Source organism: Thermobia domestica, chromosome 8 (assembly GCF_964235325.1).
Source record: "Thermobia domestica chromosome 8, izTheDome1.hap1.1, whole genome shotgun sequence".
Lineage (NCBI taxonomy): Eukaryota > Metazoa > Arthropoda > Insecta > Zygentoma > Lepismatidae > Thermobia > Thermobia domestica.
This window is the reverse complement of record NC_137461.1, coordinates 62028805-62045965: the sequence shown is the minus strand read 5'-3', so window position 1 is coordinate 62045965 and position 17161 is coordinate 62028805. Positions and strand designations below refer to the sequence as shown.

Sequence of the window (17161 nt, the reverse complement as noted above, 5' to 3'; positions counted from 1 at the left end):
CATCTCCAGATTTGAAAAGCGCAATTTGAGAATCCACACCCACTGTCACGGTGTAGAAACGAATTTATGACATGCAGGTTTTCAAAACTGTATGCAGAAAACTAAAGAGGTGAAGGGAGTAGAATCAGTTTTAAATATACAAAATGCGAACTGAACACAAAATCTTCTCAATAAACTTAACATATTATTGTCATTCAATTAAAATTTCACGAAGGGGGCCACAAAGTGGTTTTAGCGGTATCATGGCCATTCCTGGGTTCCCTTTAGTTATGCCTGTTTGGGGAGGAATATACATAATTTCCGTTAATCGCGTCTACTCATCCAGTAGGAGGAATATACATAATTTCCGTTAATCGCGTCTACTCATCCAGTAGGAAATATATAAGATTTTGTTTTTTAAATCTAAGACTTGTTCTCACTTCCTGTAGCTAATCCAGAAAACCTTATATCATATTCATCTTCGGAAGTCGAGCTCGGAACTTCTTTGATTATAGGAGAACTCCGTTATCCCTACGTTCGATACCATCACTCCGTCTTTCGTGGTGGTTAAAAACAGACAAGAGTTCTTCTTGATATGCGATTTAGTTGGCATGTACTGCAAAAATATGCATTCTTGATATAATATTAGATCCAAAGGATGGCATTGCCCTTTCCTTGGGCCTGTAACGCCATGCATATAAGGAAGTAAATAGCTGTTATGTAAATAACTTGTTTTTAGTTGTTTTTTTTTAAATCGTTTTCAAAGACATAACTTTTCACGAACATGCTTTTGTTTCTTTTATCTTTCTCGTCGTGGCTTTTTTTTTATCTGTTACTTCCTCTTTGATCACGAAATTTCGTGTCTGGAATTGTCGGCTACTTGCACGCCACTGAGGGCGACCTCCCGCTGACCCGGAGATAAAATGATGTGTCTTGGGCAATCAACCGGGAAGCGCTGTACATCTTAACGAAGGGAAGAAGGTCATTAAAGAGTTTTACTGCAGACATTAACACCCTCTGCTATTGCCGCCTCCTGCACGTTGCATAGAATATTATATACTTCTTACTTATGTTCTAACCGCTCGAAGACGGGAACGCAGATTTCATGTTTTTAAAATAAATATCACCAGAAATACAATGTAATTCCTACTTTCACTATTAAAACTATAGTGTAATGTACACAATAAAACCCTCTCCCTCCTCCCATCTGAGAGTTTAATATGTTAATCCTGTTCTGCAAATTGACACTTAATTATCTTAGCCTTGAAGCAAGAAATACGACCATGTACGGTTGTGTGCCTAAAAGCTAAGACAAACTCGTCTCTTAGGCATGACTAGGAGAGAGGACACAAGGAGGGGCCAGGCTCTCTCTAAAACATCGTTGACCCTCCGAAATTCTTGATTGTATGACAATAATGTATCAAGTTAATCACTGTTTATACAAAATCATTTTATGATGACTTCATATTTTATGTATTTAATACTGCCTTTAAAATGAAATAAAAATGAAACCTTTCAGTTTAACATCCCACGATTATGCTCTTTAAGCTAAGGGAAACGGATGATTAAGGCTAATGAATGACGATGGGAGAATCGGTGGAATAAGAATGGTGGAGGAAACGGAAGTACCCCGAGAAAACCTACGGACCCGATGTTGTCACTACAAAATACTAAATCTAGTTTAAAAAACTTGAATCATTGACAAACTTAAATCGACATTAAGAAAAAAACATTGTTTAAAGATTCTGATGAAGCAAAGTACAAGAAGTGACTCGCAACAAGAAGAAAGACTATTACTGTTTTATACATCCAGGAAAAATTTGGTGTTTCTTCTTTTGACGACAGGATCCAATGCGTTGATTATGAAGCATGGGCACATGAAGGATGCACATACTATAGTGGCTTTGGGTCCCACTTTTGTGATCTGTATCAGGAATAACAAAGTGAAAATATAGGCTAGCTCATTGAAATCAATGTAGTATCGTTAGACCAAAATACCAAGTTGATAAAAGACACGGATAACCGGCAAATAATGGGCAGAATCTAGTAGTAAAAAAGCAATATATTGTCTTCGTGCTATAATAATTTTCCAATTATATTACATTAAAACGAAGTATGTTATGGTGGAACGTATTTTTTGTTACATTTCCTCTGCCTTTTAGCTTAGCATATCATAGGAACGTTTTAGCTTATCATAGAGTATTATTCACTTTGCTGGTGGGTTTTGGAAAGTGGTTAAATACAACAGGCCTAAATTTCCTGTTAACGCACTTGCAGTTGTAGCCTTAATAATTTTAATGTGTTCTGTTTTAGCAAGCGCAACGTCTAAAGGAGTTATCTTGTCAATATTTAGTTGATAGCTTGGTTACTTCTTGAAGAATTACAGCAAACACATTAACTTATCCGTGTTGCTCTGTCTTCCTATACATAATTATGTGTGATCAGTAAATCATTACTAGATGAATATTCCGAACTTTCCGTGCCATTGTACGAATATTTTCTAATTACGTCAGTTGGTGTTTGAAAGGTAGTTCTAGACATCCTTATACGTAAAGTTTGTCACCAGAAAGCCTTGAAACACTCCTTGTATCGTATTGTAGAAGGTTATTCTGCATCATTATACGTGCATATTGTAAACGAATAAATCTGAAATGAATACACTGTTTGTTAAGTGCATATTAATGTATTTATAGTGTACCGGTATATTTTGTAACTTTCGAGTCCATAATAGCCTGCATATTTTCAGGTGTTCCAATAAATATAAATTCGAGCTCTACTCACTATATTTTAAGTTACTGACACATGCTTGATTTATTTGTGTCACAATTGGATTGCCCGTCCTCCTTAAATAACACGTGTACACGGCCGGACTTACGGGGTGCATCAGTGTACGTGCGCCCACCCTCCTTTGTTGTAAATATATACACTATCTAAGGTGAGAAGCTAGCAGTGAAAATAGCTACACTTTCCGAAAATTTCTGCTGTCATGTTTCCATTTGGGGCTTAAAAGAAAGCGAAGTTTTGCAAAATCAAGTCTGAAGGTTGAAGGAAAAGGATTCATCAAGAGCAGACACAGCATTTTCAGGGCAATTCCTCGTTGATACCACAGATGCCTACAGGCATTTAAAAAATTCCAATTTAATTCAAATGTACTGGAAGTTATTGGTGCACCCCCGTCAGAAAATCCTGGATCCGGCCCTGCATGTGTACTATAAAATTGGATTTCATATTCTCATTGCCAAGGGCAATACACAAATGTAGTAGACCTTATCTCAAAGAGCAATTATTGAAAAAAAAAATGGTCACGCAAGTGGGCGGACCCAGCGCTACGTTGAAAAGTCCCTTTTTCTCTGGTATTGCATATTCAGTATATATAAATATACATATATTTTCTTTTATCATCTATGTTTGCGCACACTTTCAGAACCTCAGTATGACGTCATTATGTCACGTGAGAGGAAAGCCACGTGCCGCGAGGCGTACTCACGTGTTGTATGTCAGTTCTGTCTGCGGGGTCGAATGGGAAAGAAAGAAAGAAAGAAAGGAAAATTAAAAAGAATATGTCGAATGTATGTATATAAACATCCGTACAGTACGTAAAAAAAAAAAAAAGCGTTGTGTGAGTGCGTGATGCCAATATGGTGAGTCAACTTTAGCACAAGGACTTTTTTGTGGAGCGAAGTGAGCGAGATAGTTTAGTTTGTGACTTGTAAGTGGACGTGGTATTTGGTGCTGTGTTTGGTGTAGTGTTGTGTTGTTTAGCGATATGAGCAAGATGCAATTGTATCATGGCTTAGAGATAAATAGGTTGGGAGCTCTCATGAGGCTTCGATCCATCAACTTTGTGTTAATTTAGTGCGTAATGAAAGGGACTCAGAGGGAGTTAATAGGATAATGAATTTCAATTAACAGCGTGGAGGTTAACCAAGGGTGTGTGTTTCCATCAAAATCTTTTTTTAACAAGCCCAGGGGAAAGTAAGGAACGCTCGCGCTTGCTATACTCCTAACCCAACCAAACTAGATGTTCATTTGATCGTGGCTTTCTACATACGGTAAGTAGGCAAACTTTGTAAACTATAAAATAAACAAATGGTCAAAAAGGAAACAACAGAACAAACAATAGAAGTGAAACTTTGTTTTTTAGTACATGCTTCTGATGCCGCTTATAGACGAAAAGGAGTCTGAGAGTAAAAGCTAAATAAACGATAACGAAAGAGATAGTGGTAAATACAAAATAGGGGAAGCGAAAGATACCGAAGGAAACCGCGGGGATGATGTTGTGTAGTACAGGCTTAAGAGGTTTCATCTCGGCGAAATTAAAATACCGCCAATTTTACATGTAATTATGTGATATCTTCAAATAGATAAAAAAAAAAAATCGAAATGTGGAACAAGAGCGCCCTGGACAATATAATTGTACATGAGATACCGTTATCACGACTCACTTATCTGCTTTCGATTTCCAGCCATTTAAAAAATCGGCATTTATTTTCGCGTTTCTAAACAGTTGAAAACGGAAAGTCAGTAGGTAACATTTGATAACGGTACCTCACGCAAAATAATATTGTCTAGGGCGCTCTTGTTCCACATTTCAATTATATTTTATCTATTTGAAGATATCACATAATTACTGTAAAATTAGCGGTATTTTAATTTCGCCGGGATGAGGCCTCTTGAAAAGCGAAATAAATAGTCTTATTATTATAGCCTGCAAGGATTACGACTGACCAGTACTGTATGGAAGAATAACAGTTTGCAGTGGTTAGTACTGCACGAGGACTTTCGAAGAAATAAAAATGCAACGGTTGTCTCCACGCTCATGTTAATAAAAGGGTTGGTTAGTTGATTTGCAATTTAACTTTCTTTTCCAGCATTATGAGACTTGGAAACCCAAGACGACATGAACTCCTACCGGGAATAGATCCCAGGTCACCCGTGGAAAAGATGTTTATAGTAACCGAGGATTTCTGTTTCAACAAATCTTAATAATAATAATAATAATAATAATAATAATAATAATAATAATAATAATAATAATAATAATAATAATAATAATAATAATAATAATAATAATAATAATAAATCGTTTGTTGATTTGAATTTTATGCCTAACATACCGGCTGTTTGGTATCATCAAAATTTACATAATCTTGAATAAAGGAAATGATTAAGACATGATTATTTTTTTCATTAAAGCTTATTTACTCTTGATAATTCACTTGAATATATTGCGGAAGATAATATAAATAAATAAGGAAATCAAGGAAAAACAGATTTGATCAGATTTTGGCTAACCTTGAACATAAAAAAAAAAGAGAAGAGATTTTGAAGCACTGACATGTGCCGTTCGTTGACTACACGATTGTTGCATTCCTAAAAGAGCTAAGTAACTTCAACTGCCATCATCTCCCAGGTTTAAATTATAATTCCAAAGATTTTCTATTAAAGACAGATAAGAGTCTACAAACAGATTCACAGTATCAGAGAACGGTGGCATGAAGCACCAGGTTACGTTATTTCAAATGCATAATCAATATACAGGGTGTTTCAAAACAACACCGACAACGTTTGCAAGGTGATTCCTGACACCAAGATAAGACAAAAAGTATAGACCAACCTGGATGCACAAATACTTCGTTTCGGAGTAATGGGCTGCCAAAAACATGAAAAAATGAACTTTAAAGAACCATAGGTCCAAAAGTATGAGACCTACGATAGTCGGGTCAAGACTTCACTTAGGAATTAATATGAATCTTATTCAATGTTTCAGAATCGTGCGCTACTTCCACAACAATTTTTACAGAGGTAGTTGGTGAGTACTTCAAATCATATGCCCGTAGCCGAACTCCCTCTATAAGAATTGTTGCGTGAGTATCTTAGGATTCTGAAACTTATTTTTGGATAGGGCACATATTAGTTTCTTAGTGAAGTCTTGACCTGACTACGGTAGATCCCATAGTTATGGAGCCATGAATTTTTAAACTTAATTTTTTCATGTTTTCGGCAGCCTATAACTCCGAAAAGAAGCATTTGTGCACCCAGGTTAGTCTATACTTTTCGTCTTATCTTGGTGTCAGGAATCAGCTCCCAAACGTTGTCGGTTGTTTTGAAACACCTTGTATATTCTGCAGGATACTTCTATACTTCTATATACTTCAGGATACCGCAGGATTCTCATATCCAAAGCTACATAGGTTATAATCAATAAACCTCTTAACAAATATAATCTTTTGTTGTAATTATTAATTCAGCATCTACCAAGCTAATGCCGTAACGTACACTGAGAAGAAAAAAATGTAGGTGGCGTACTTAAAAAGGTAGGTTACATGCGTAATCCCTGTACTTTTTCGACTTAACGTACAGCAGACGTATAACTGAAAACGCATATTTTATAATACTTTCTGTATAAGTGTTCCTTCTATACGTACTTTCTGTATGAAACGATGTAGGCGGTCAGGATCTCACATACAAATGGACGTAAGGTAACATAAATATATGTATGTGATATACGGAAAACTGTCAGATGTCAGACATCCTGAAACGGCATTATGTAACATCTAAGGGCAGTGCCTATGTAGCATACGCATACCCGTACTGATTTCTATAGTAAACAAGAGGATACCGTATATTTGTACAATATACCGCTGTCCGCAGAACTAATTTTTCTCTGTGTAAACGAACCAATTTCTAAAGTTACAGGAAACTAAAGCATACTGATACTGTGCTTGTTACATGTCAAAATATTTAGCAAGTCAAGGTAATAACAGGATAACATTAAAGCCGGATTAAGGGGGGCTATAGCCCCGGGCATCCAGGTGGACAAGGGCCTCCTTCTGATCAAATCTCAACTAGCTATCTAAAAAAAAAAAAAAAATCATGAATACAATCATCATAATAAAATAAAATATAACCAAAAATATGAAACATATTCCCTTAACTTTCCTACTGTACTTTCACAGAAATGTATTAGGTGAAGTCAGCAGGGGCCACGTATTTTTTCTAGCCCCGGACTTCCACATGGGTTAATCCGGCCCTGGATAACAATAGGCCTAAATTATCCACAACAATACCATGTCCACCACGTCAAAGTGATAGAATTTTCTTTCACCATCCCACTTTTTTATTTTAATAAACAAACATTCGAATAACCATAAACAATCCCAGTCTCTTGAATTGCAGGTTCTTATACTCTATCAGATTTTGTATTTACTGATAGAGTTTTAAGTTTTTCATTGGTTGCTCCCGAAGGAACCTCGAACGATGGCTGAGGTTCGACCAATATTAATATTTTCTACCTACTAAAAACATATGTCACTTTACGTTCTTAACAACAATGAAACTGTTCGAATGGGCATGTAAGCGTTATCATATTCAATTCTAAAATAAATACAAGGAAAATGAGCGGAAATAAAAGATAAATATGACATGGAAATCCATATTATTATTAACTTCATTCCAACTGAAATAATTTACCAACAGTATGCACTCAGTACTCAAACATTAACCACTTTAATATTTATGAAACAATAGTTTCTTTTAATGGCAGATATAAAAAATATACTGACTAAATCTCCTCTATTATATGCTCCATATAAACTCCAATGGACAGAAATAAATTTTAAAAAGCATGCTTTATGTGTAAATATACATACGTACTCTCTCGAGAAACGTTTATCAGCTGGAAACACTGACAACACTTTTGCCGCAAACAACAGAAAAAAGTTGTATTTTGCATATAAATAGCACATAGGAGACCGTTTCCCCCTTCCAATCCATTACACGATCACACACCTCTTGTCTCAGCAATTTACTGCAATTGCATTGTCTGCATTCTTTCCATTCTCTGCGTGCTCTCTGATATGAACGCAATTATTTTTCCTCGGGTTTTGACGTGCAAATATTTACAACGTGTAAGCAGGAATTAATAATACGAGTGTTTATTTTATCCTGTGTTTATATCTATTCTTTACTTTTCTAGTTTTACGAAATCACGGTATCTTCTGACAAGGTTTGAAACCCCCATTGCAGTGACTGCATGATTGAGCCTTTATGTTTGAGCCATAGATATCTTAGTTTTGTTCTCTGAAGGACTGAAAACGACGACCAATCTGCTGCGATTTTTCCAAGTTAGAAACTATGTGTGGTCAGCACATTGTTGATGATTTTCTTGACCCAAGTCCGCTTTGTCTTTTATTCAGGTTGCTTCTCACTTGTCCTCACGACATTGGATGAATACCGCAATTTCAGCACCATCTGTTTGTTTCACCCATCCAAATGCTGACCAGTGTTAGTGCTGCTTGATTTTGATGTGAATTGATGCAGCTGCGCGGCTTGAGCGTTGACATTTGATGTTAATCAGCAGTGTATTTTACGTAGTAACTTAGTTTTTATGAGAACGCCTACGAGCGCAGGTCTCAGAAATATTTTTATTTGAATCATACATATCTAATGATCAGGGTAAAACGAGCATGATTATTACTATTGTCATTATCATTCGTTACAGGAGAAATTTCCGCTTGCATACAATAAATATTCAGATATAGATGTAGCTGCACAGCGTTTATTTTTGTTATTACTATATTTTTATATTTTTGCTGTTACGTATTATTGTTACCTTTTAAGTCTAACTGGCTGAATCTGCGCTATCTACACAGCGCATCTTTCACATATGAGCATGAATCTCTTTGTCGTTCCTCACATCTGTTCATGTCCCTTTACAGACACAAGTGAGAGACGTCTTGATAAAAAAAAAAAAAAAAAAATGGCAAGGGGTACCATAGAGGGGAGAGTTTTTCGATTATTTTTTTTCAACATCGTGCACCGTTTGCAAGATTTGAGCCTATTTCCGGTTGAAGTTTCTAATTCATGTGTGATCTGTGTTCTCTTTTTTCTTGCATGCCGTATGTAATAAGCAAATGCATTACACACACAATTAATTGTAATGTCACTGATATATAGTGTTCGTTAGGTAAAACACCCCAAACAATGAAGATTCATCTTAAACTGGAGAAATGGTTATACTTCGTTTTTCATTATTAGTTGGCCATGAAAACAAACGCCTGAGAGATATACAACCCCTGTATACAAATATGTAATTGGAATTTGTAAGTTAAAGGATATGATGCTTTCCTTTTTCTAAATTTTAACACTTCCAGTGTACGACTAAAAAAATGTAATAAAGAAATACCGGCCATATATATTTTTAAATATTCAATTAGAAGTGGTCAATCTACACAAAATTTGGAATCGACCAGTGAAAACGGCACGTTTCTAGCACTCTTCTAGGTTTTCGAGGTCTCATTATCGAAAGGATTGGAGATAAACATATAAACTTTTCTTTGGAGACAAACACATAAACCAAGCATTTTAGTATATAGATAATTGTTAGTGTTTGTGCTATAATTCTTTAAGTGTGTGTGTGATTTCTTTCTTTTCTTTTTTGTCGCATATTCGTCACATCTAAGTTCGGCAACATTGTTTTTGCATTTCTACTGTTTTACGTTCTCTCAATTGTGCGTCCGGAAGGCAGCTGCACGAATCGTACCGATTTTTTCCGATGTATTACACGTGAGGCAAAGCACTTCTATGATTGATGTAGAATTCGGGCTTCACGAGTCGTCGCGATCGTTATATAGTCCATGTAGGGCCTACCAAGTGTGTTTCTACGGTTTTGACCTGCTAATAACGTATATCTTTCGTGATGATGATGATGATGCCTACGAACCAGAAGATTGGTTAGAAAAGAAGAAATGAGGATTCAGGCAGCTTTTGAAATTGACTTTTTTTTTCTGCCGCCGGTGACAGTGTATTAACAATAGAAATGTTTTGAAAATGAAAGTGTAAACGTTACATTTAAAATAAGAATAAGAAACAACAAGAACTACGGTAAATAATTAGCATTTTTTTCATTCTATTGTTCTGAGGTTGTTGTCATATGAATGAAAAATTATATTCCATTTTCCATTCGTAAACACATTTAATTGTTTTCTGTTAAGAAGACAGTAGCATTTTTCACAACGTTAAACTAAACGAGAGGGAAGAGATTCGTAATTATAAGGTAGTATACAAAAAAAGTAACATTGTAAGCATGTTCTCTCATTTTCTCCAACATGTTTTGTGTATTAATGGTCATGAAAATCCATGTACTGCCTCTCTCCCTCTCTCAGTTGCTCGTGACTTCTCTGGGACCTTTGACACAATCTAACAGTTAGCAGCTCACTTTCACAAACATTAATTTTAACATGCAATGCAGCAACTTCTTGATATATAATGTGTTGCAACAGACGCTATATGAGAAATAAATATCGTAATTTCTCATTGCATTTATTAATTGTTGTCTGAAATGTGATAGTTTTTAGGCAACAATGTAAGCCGCTGTCCGCGATGAACTTGTTAGTAATGGTGCTCGAAGAGGTCTTATCGTCATCATCATCAAGAAAAATGAAATAAAATCTTTCAGTTTTACGTCCGACAGTAATGCCGGGTAGGCTAAAGGAGACGGTGATTATGAGAAATGAATGAAGTGGTAGAATGAAGAAAGTAGGAAGAAACGGGACAATCCTTTAAAAACCTACGTACGCGGTGTCTGTTCACGGGGATCGAACTACGGACCCTATGCTCCAGAGTGAACGCTTTACCATTGAGCCACTACTTCCCCATTAAGAAAAATGAACTTACCAACATTCTTAAATGAGTACTGGTGTCTGTATTCATGATATAGCGAATTTTTCCTGTTATTTAGCAGAGTTCCTACCCTTAGAGCACGCAATCGCGTAGTCAGTTGTTATTATGAACGTTATAATATGTCTTAGGATTGCAAATGCATCTTCTCTCGTATGAAGCTTGATATACAGCCCATAGGAATCAAAGTAATTTGCAATAATGCTTATTTTGATTTATTGACACTTGGAAGATGTTGCTGCTACTTTTATCTTGTTGTCAACTTCAAACTTTTGCTCCAGTTTCATGGTCCATTGCTACAAAAAAAAAAAAAAAAAAAAAAGAAAAAAGTTTTAAAAGTTACAGCAAGATGGCAGTAGCGGCATCTGTCGCACGTTGCCGAACGAGAAAAACTATTGCGAAATCGGTCGATGACAACCCTGGAGCTTAGGCAACCAACTATTCATCTTTGTATAATGGGTTATATATACATCAGGTGTTCTAGTATTGACAATATGCTGATTCCTGTGTAGCGCCAATGTTTCACATTGAAGTTACGTTTTATATGTGTTACAGAAATCATACAAACTCGTTTCTGGAAAAGACTAAAGTAATCTGTGCCATATAAGTATAGTTTGTAATTTTATAGAGTGTGTAATAATGGCGTAACAGAATTGAATACATCTAAATACATGTGTTATTTCACTAACAAATAAAGATGAAATCAACCAGGAAGTAAAAATAAATTAATGTCGCGAAATGCGTGTCAGTACTTCGGAAAAACACTCCTCTACCACAGCATATAATATCGATAAAAATAAAGACTTCTATCCGTCGTTTTGTATGGAGGTAAAAGTTGGTCGCTGACGGGAAGAGAATAACAGAGACAGGATTTTTCGAAAACACAATTTCAAGAAAAAATATTTGATACATAAAGACACGAACTAACTTATGAATTTAGGAAGTCACAAAACGGAATCCCATAACAGCTACAGGTCACCGAATGTCATGCATCATAGATAAGGAAGTCGAAACGTCTGACATGGAAGAAGACGACACGTTCGCTTGCATGTATAATATGCGCGATGTGCCTCCATTTCTTATTAGGAAGCTTAAGGAAAGAGACCTGTGGTTTCACCAAGAAAAAAGCGCGAGAATAGTATAAAGCAGTACAAATAAAAGAATCTAAAACGGATGAACTCGGCAGAGAATAGCATTCAATTTCGATGTTTCGTTTCTGTGACGATGTACCTTCGGGTTCCTTAACCCATAAAGTTAATTTCTTTTGCAATGATTTCTCTTCATTGTTAATTTTATGTATCTAGTAGCAGTGGCGTACGGAAGGGGAAAGTTCTGGATTTTAACCTCCTGGAGCAAGACAATATGCAAAAATAAACGTCTACTATGTTAAGGTATGTGCAAAATAACCTGAAAGAACACGACTTTAGAGTTTGCACCCATCCACCCTTGATGAAATTCTACTCACGCACTGTCTAGTAGTGAAAATTTATGTATATATATATATATATATATATATATATATATATATATATATATATATATATATATATATATATATATATTGATCACTTTTTCCACGAAAAATACATATTTCAAATAACCAACTTATACAACAATAATAATATGATACTATATTTTTAATATCAGAGATAGGAGGCAAATTAAGTATATTTGCATAGTAGGGATACGCTAAATTTTACTATTTTTCCAAAGTAGTAGCAAATATTAGCCCTACTTTTCCCTTGAAGATATATGCATTTATGCTAACGTTACCTTTTCATATTACTCTGGAAATTACTTTCAGCTAGAAGCAGAGCTCTAAAAACTTTTGCTTGTGTGTATAAAATGGTGAAACATATCTCTGCGTGCAAAAAACTTCTTGATAATCTGCAGTGAATATTTTCATCGCTTGTTTGTTTCGAGCGAACTTAGATACATCCTCCTTTTACCCCACCTCCGATGCCTCTTCTGTGTTATGTACAATATGTAGATGTAGGCGATCAGTTGGACAAGAACAGCGTGAAGTGTTTTCAGGTCAATTTGCTTTCCCATCAACCAACCTCCAGAGTTAGCCTTCAATTGGGGTGTAATTAATCAATGTGGAATTGGTTTGTCGTATGGCGTGTGAGGTTTTAATACAAGGGAAACTGTGATTGCGGGTACATATCCTGCGGCTAATGGACGTCATATTGCCTGTTTTCCATGTAATACGATGTGACGAGTGACCGCCATCCTTTGTCACCCTGAACAACCCCTTTCCACCAAACTGTTACTTTGACTATATACTTTTTTCTATCGTCACACAATTTCTGATGGACATACATAGAAAAACTTCAAAAAACACGCACTCGCAGACGAAGAAAAAATACCGGACTGCTCTGTTTCGACGTTCGAAATTCAATTAGGTGCGTGCCAAGCGATTTTTTCTTCTTTTTTGTCTTTAGACTTGGCTTGTCAAGCTCTATTGGCGCCATGGTGCGTGTTGTAGCACAAGAATGAAGTAAACGATTCGAAAAAGCAGTTCCTTCCTAGCAACAGTATAGTAGTAGCGGAGTTTTAAGGTTAAAGATCAGGAGTCTCCATTTTTCTCAGTGTTTCGAAAGAAAGTCGTGTTTTGTATTTAGGAGATTTCTAGTGATTGCAGCAATTATTTAGACATGAAACACAATTACAGAAATTTATGTTGACTTGTTTTTACAGGATACAATTCCTGGTCTCCTGTTTATCACTGAATTTGCTGGAGATACAGTACAACAAGAACTATGGCTTTCTTTATTCGTGCTCCCTTCATCAATATTTGTAGTATTTTTTCTAAGTAATAAACTGGAGTTGCCCATCCAGTTTATCTCTCTAGTAGATTCTCGACTGTTGTTCAACACGCTGAACATTTTAGAATTGAATCTGGAACCACAAAAGAACGCGAGTTAAATTAATTTGGATATGCAGTTCAATAATAGTCTAGATCCATGTTAAAAACTTTCTTTTGTTACAATTCTTTCTGAATAATTCATTATCCTGGTATAGGAACATTCCATGTAAAATCAATCAATGAAATGGCAAAATCAGACCTGACGATCTTAGATTTTTGTAAAAAAAAATTGGTGCACAGCTTTATTACAGTGGGAGATGAAACAATCCCAAATATTACCTCTCTCCTCCTGAAAGTGTCCTCATACAGGGTGTTCAAAAATACCAAAAAAAAAAAAAACCGGCATTTTTTCAGTTACAGTGATTATTAAAAATTTCATAAAATGATTAATATGTGCACTAGAGACGTGGAACAAACACCATTGGAAAGCTTAAAGATTGTTCTACAAGTTGTACTATATTCAAAAAACCTGTGAAATAAAAAAAAATAACACTTCAAAAATTCAAATTAAGATTTGAATGTTGAATTTTGCATAGAAATACCCCCTCTGAATTTGTTCAAAATTGTCCAGATTGTAGTTTCATATGTGTACTAAAACACCACAAAGTTGCATTTTGGGCACTCAATGGGATCCGATTCAAAATTCAACATAAACCAAGCATTGCACGATATTGACCATGTCTGTGTTCAGATCGATAACCATTTGCCTGAGCTATTTACCTGCAGCATCAAAGTAATTTATATTCAATTTCATGTGTTTCTTGATGTATTCATTTGAATTTACACAATTATCCACCTTTTGAGTTATTTAGAGAGGTATTACGTTTCCAAACAATACTTAATACAGGTCATTATTCTTGTTAGTCAGTATGGATGTTTCTAAATTTATGTTGGCTACATTGATAGATGATTTCAAATGGTTTCTTTTCTTCCCTCGGCTCGTGTCAACGTTTCTCTTTTCCGCTTCTTCAAATTTTAGGATGTGGCATATTTACGGACCAATACGGTATTACGACATATTTTCATCTTGCTTACGTCAAAATTTGGAAATCTTACAGGTAAATTTTCATAGCGTTTATACATGATTTCTTTCAGATTCGTCACTATATGATGTCTCAATGTTTCAGCAATTAACAATTAGGTAGTTAAGACCACTTGTGACACCTCATGACCTCTCAACCGTAGCAAGATGTCATGTGGATACGATAGGTTACAGTCGGGCCACGTGACACAGATAGCATCCGGTTAAATTTTCCACCACACATTAGTATACAAGCTAGCTTATATACGAAAAATGAGTAGTATATAGCTCACGTGACTTCCCATTACAGTCATATCACATTTCTGTGGTTGAATTACTTCAATATACCTTTTTTAAAATTATTATTTTGTGGATTTCCCCAAACGATATGGGTCTTTTTTAAAAAAAATGTATTTTGATTTAATAAAGCAGCAATGACAGAATCTTTAAAACACACACACAAAAAAGAATCCTGTGTTGGTTATCCCTTCAACATGGTAAATCCCAATGTTTCGTTCATAACAAGCCCTCTGATGATCGTGATGTGGGAAGCCTCTTTTTCCTTTATTGTTTTAACACAGTGCGTTGACAACAATAGTTTTATGAATTTCATATGCACAGACTGCAGAACATATAACATTTTTTTTGCTCTTTTTTTATTTTTATTTTTTAAAAAGAGATATTTCATTTTGAATCTTTGAATGTGTGTTGGTGCGTGGTAAAGTGGGGAGATAAACTTCATTACGTACATTTTTTTCTTTCTTTTCGGAAGCCATTCTTCCCCTGTACGCTTTCATATTCACATTTGATTGCTCTTTTGTTTCCAGTATTTCACTTTTATTCATAATGAAGTTACTTATTACATTTTTTTTACCGTCCCCTGTTTGTTTTGCGCAACGAGGTGGTTCTCATGAAGTCGATCATTAAAATAATTTAATATCAGCAGAGGAAACATAATTGAAGAAACAGATTTTTAATTTTTTTTTTTAATTGGCAGGAAGACTGGGAGATACAATCTTCTTAAGTTACAACAAATCATGTTACGAAATTTAAGTTAAATTATTCTGTTCATTTCATTTCAATATTTTCTGAATTGTGTATTTATGACAATTCAAAAATATTAGCATTGTTTATGAAGAAGGCTACAAGATAGAAAGATGAGTTTCCGGGTTAAGAATAATGTCGGTTAAATCTAGGGTTGCCAACTTTTGAAAATTGAAACACCGGATGCCTTCCTGGAGTACGTATACAAAAATCCCATATCCTTAGTGGATTTTAAGGTATATGTGGATCATAAGCAGTGTTCTGTGTGACTGGTTATATAATCCTGCGTAGATTGGCAATAAGTCCCTTGTGTTAGTAATGGTTTAATGGATGAGTCTGGTAGAAAAATCCGTCGACCTTGAAGTTTTTTATAGGTCATAAGGAAGTCGCAATCATTTAGAAGGGACGAGAGTATTAGGATGAAATGCAATAAATAGATGGTTCATCAAAATGTTTCGTAAGTAAATGTATTGTCTATGCTGGTGAAGATTAGAAGAAGTGCAACAACACGCTGTGGTTATATCTATGGCTACAATGAGAAGATCTTATTTGTGAAGTAATTGTCATAATTTATATATGTATTCGTTTATATTTCTATATGGTTTTTACTTATAAAATATAATAATTATAATGTAACAAGAATACGTAAGTTTTTATGTATATTATGCTGCGACTTTACATTATATTTTACATAAATATATATGGCAAATCAAGTAATGGTTGTTATGCCTAACACTTCATAAATGGAGCAAATCTTCATTGGCACAGTTCAATTTTAAATAAACTAACACTTTCAAATATTATTTTCATATTGTTTTAGCTTCCAATTGTCTCACGTATGTTCCTACTGAGAATTGAACCTGAGATCACATGAACAAATGCGAATATTTTTGAAACATATTTTTGAACACTTTAACATAAAAAATACAAAACACTTCAATGATATGATGCTTGAATATGTTTTGGTTACGTTCTGCAATGTATGAATTGAAGAAAGCTGGAGGATGAAGAAAAAATAATATAATCTCTTTTTTATTTACTCCTTCAAGAAACTTCCGACCTCAGAAGGGCAAGACGTAAGTTAGATGATAAAGTCATACAACGAACACTTTTGTTAACAACTAATAAGTACGTACATTACACAACCATATCGCTCTGCCACGCCAACTAGTCGATATTTTTTGTTATACCTTCGAAGTGAAAGATATTCATTATTACATTTGTTAATTGTTGGAATAACATAATTATTTTCAATGTGAAGGTAACATTAAGTTTTAAGAGGAGCTAAACAAAAGAATTTGTTATCATTTACATCAGTTTTCAGACAGTTAAGTTCGTTATACCCTGAAATGGGAAGAAGTCAAACTTGGAACATTTTACTAAAGAGACTTCGACAGAAAGTGCAACATGTAAATACACGGTGGCCCAAAAGTATACGCCCCTGCATTGATCAAGTATAACATTCTAGCTTATGGGTTTATTTGCTTCCACTGTTTCGAGCTTTAGATATTAGTAAAAAGACATTAAGAACAAATAATAAAGAAACTAACTCTGCTTGATGGATAACA

The 17161-nt window shown here is 35.0% G+C and overlaps 1 protein-coding gene across 4 annotated transcripts in view; it reads left to right on the top strand.

Annotated features, from left to right (window-relative positions):
• The window catches only part of LOC145692944 (uncharacterized), a 729891-nt gene that overhangs the window by 273539 nt on the left and 439191 nt on the right, over positions 1–17161 (top strand). The window contains exon 1 of one of the 4 annotated variants that reach the window (XM_081768530.1): positions 3497–4031. The exons of the other annotated variants lie outside the window; for them this stretch is intronic. The gene's annotated coding sequence lies outside the window, so the exon portion shown is untranslated. Of the gene's footprint in view, positions 1–3496; positions 4032–17161 lie in introns of those variants that run through there. 4 annotated transcript variants of the gene reach the window in all.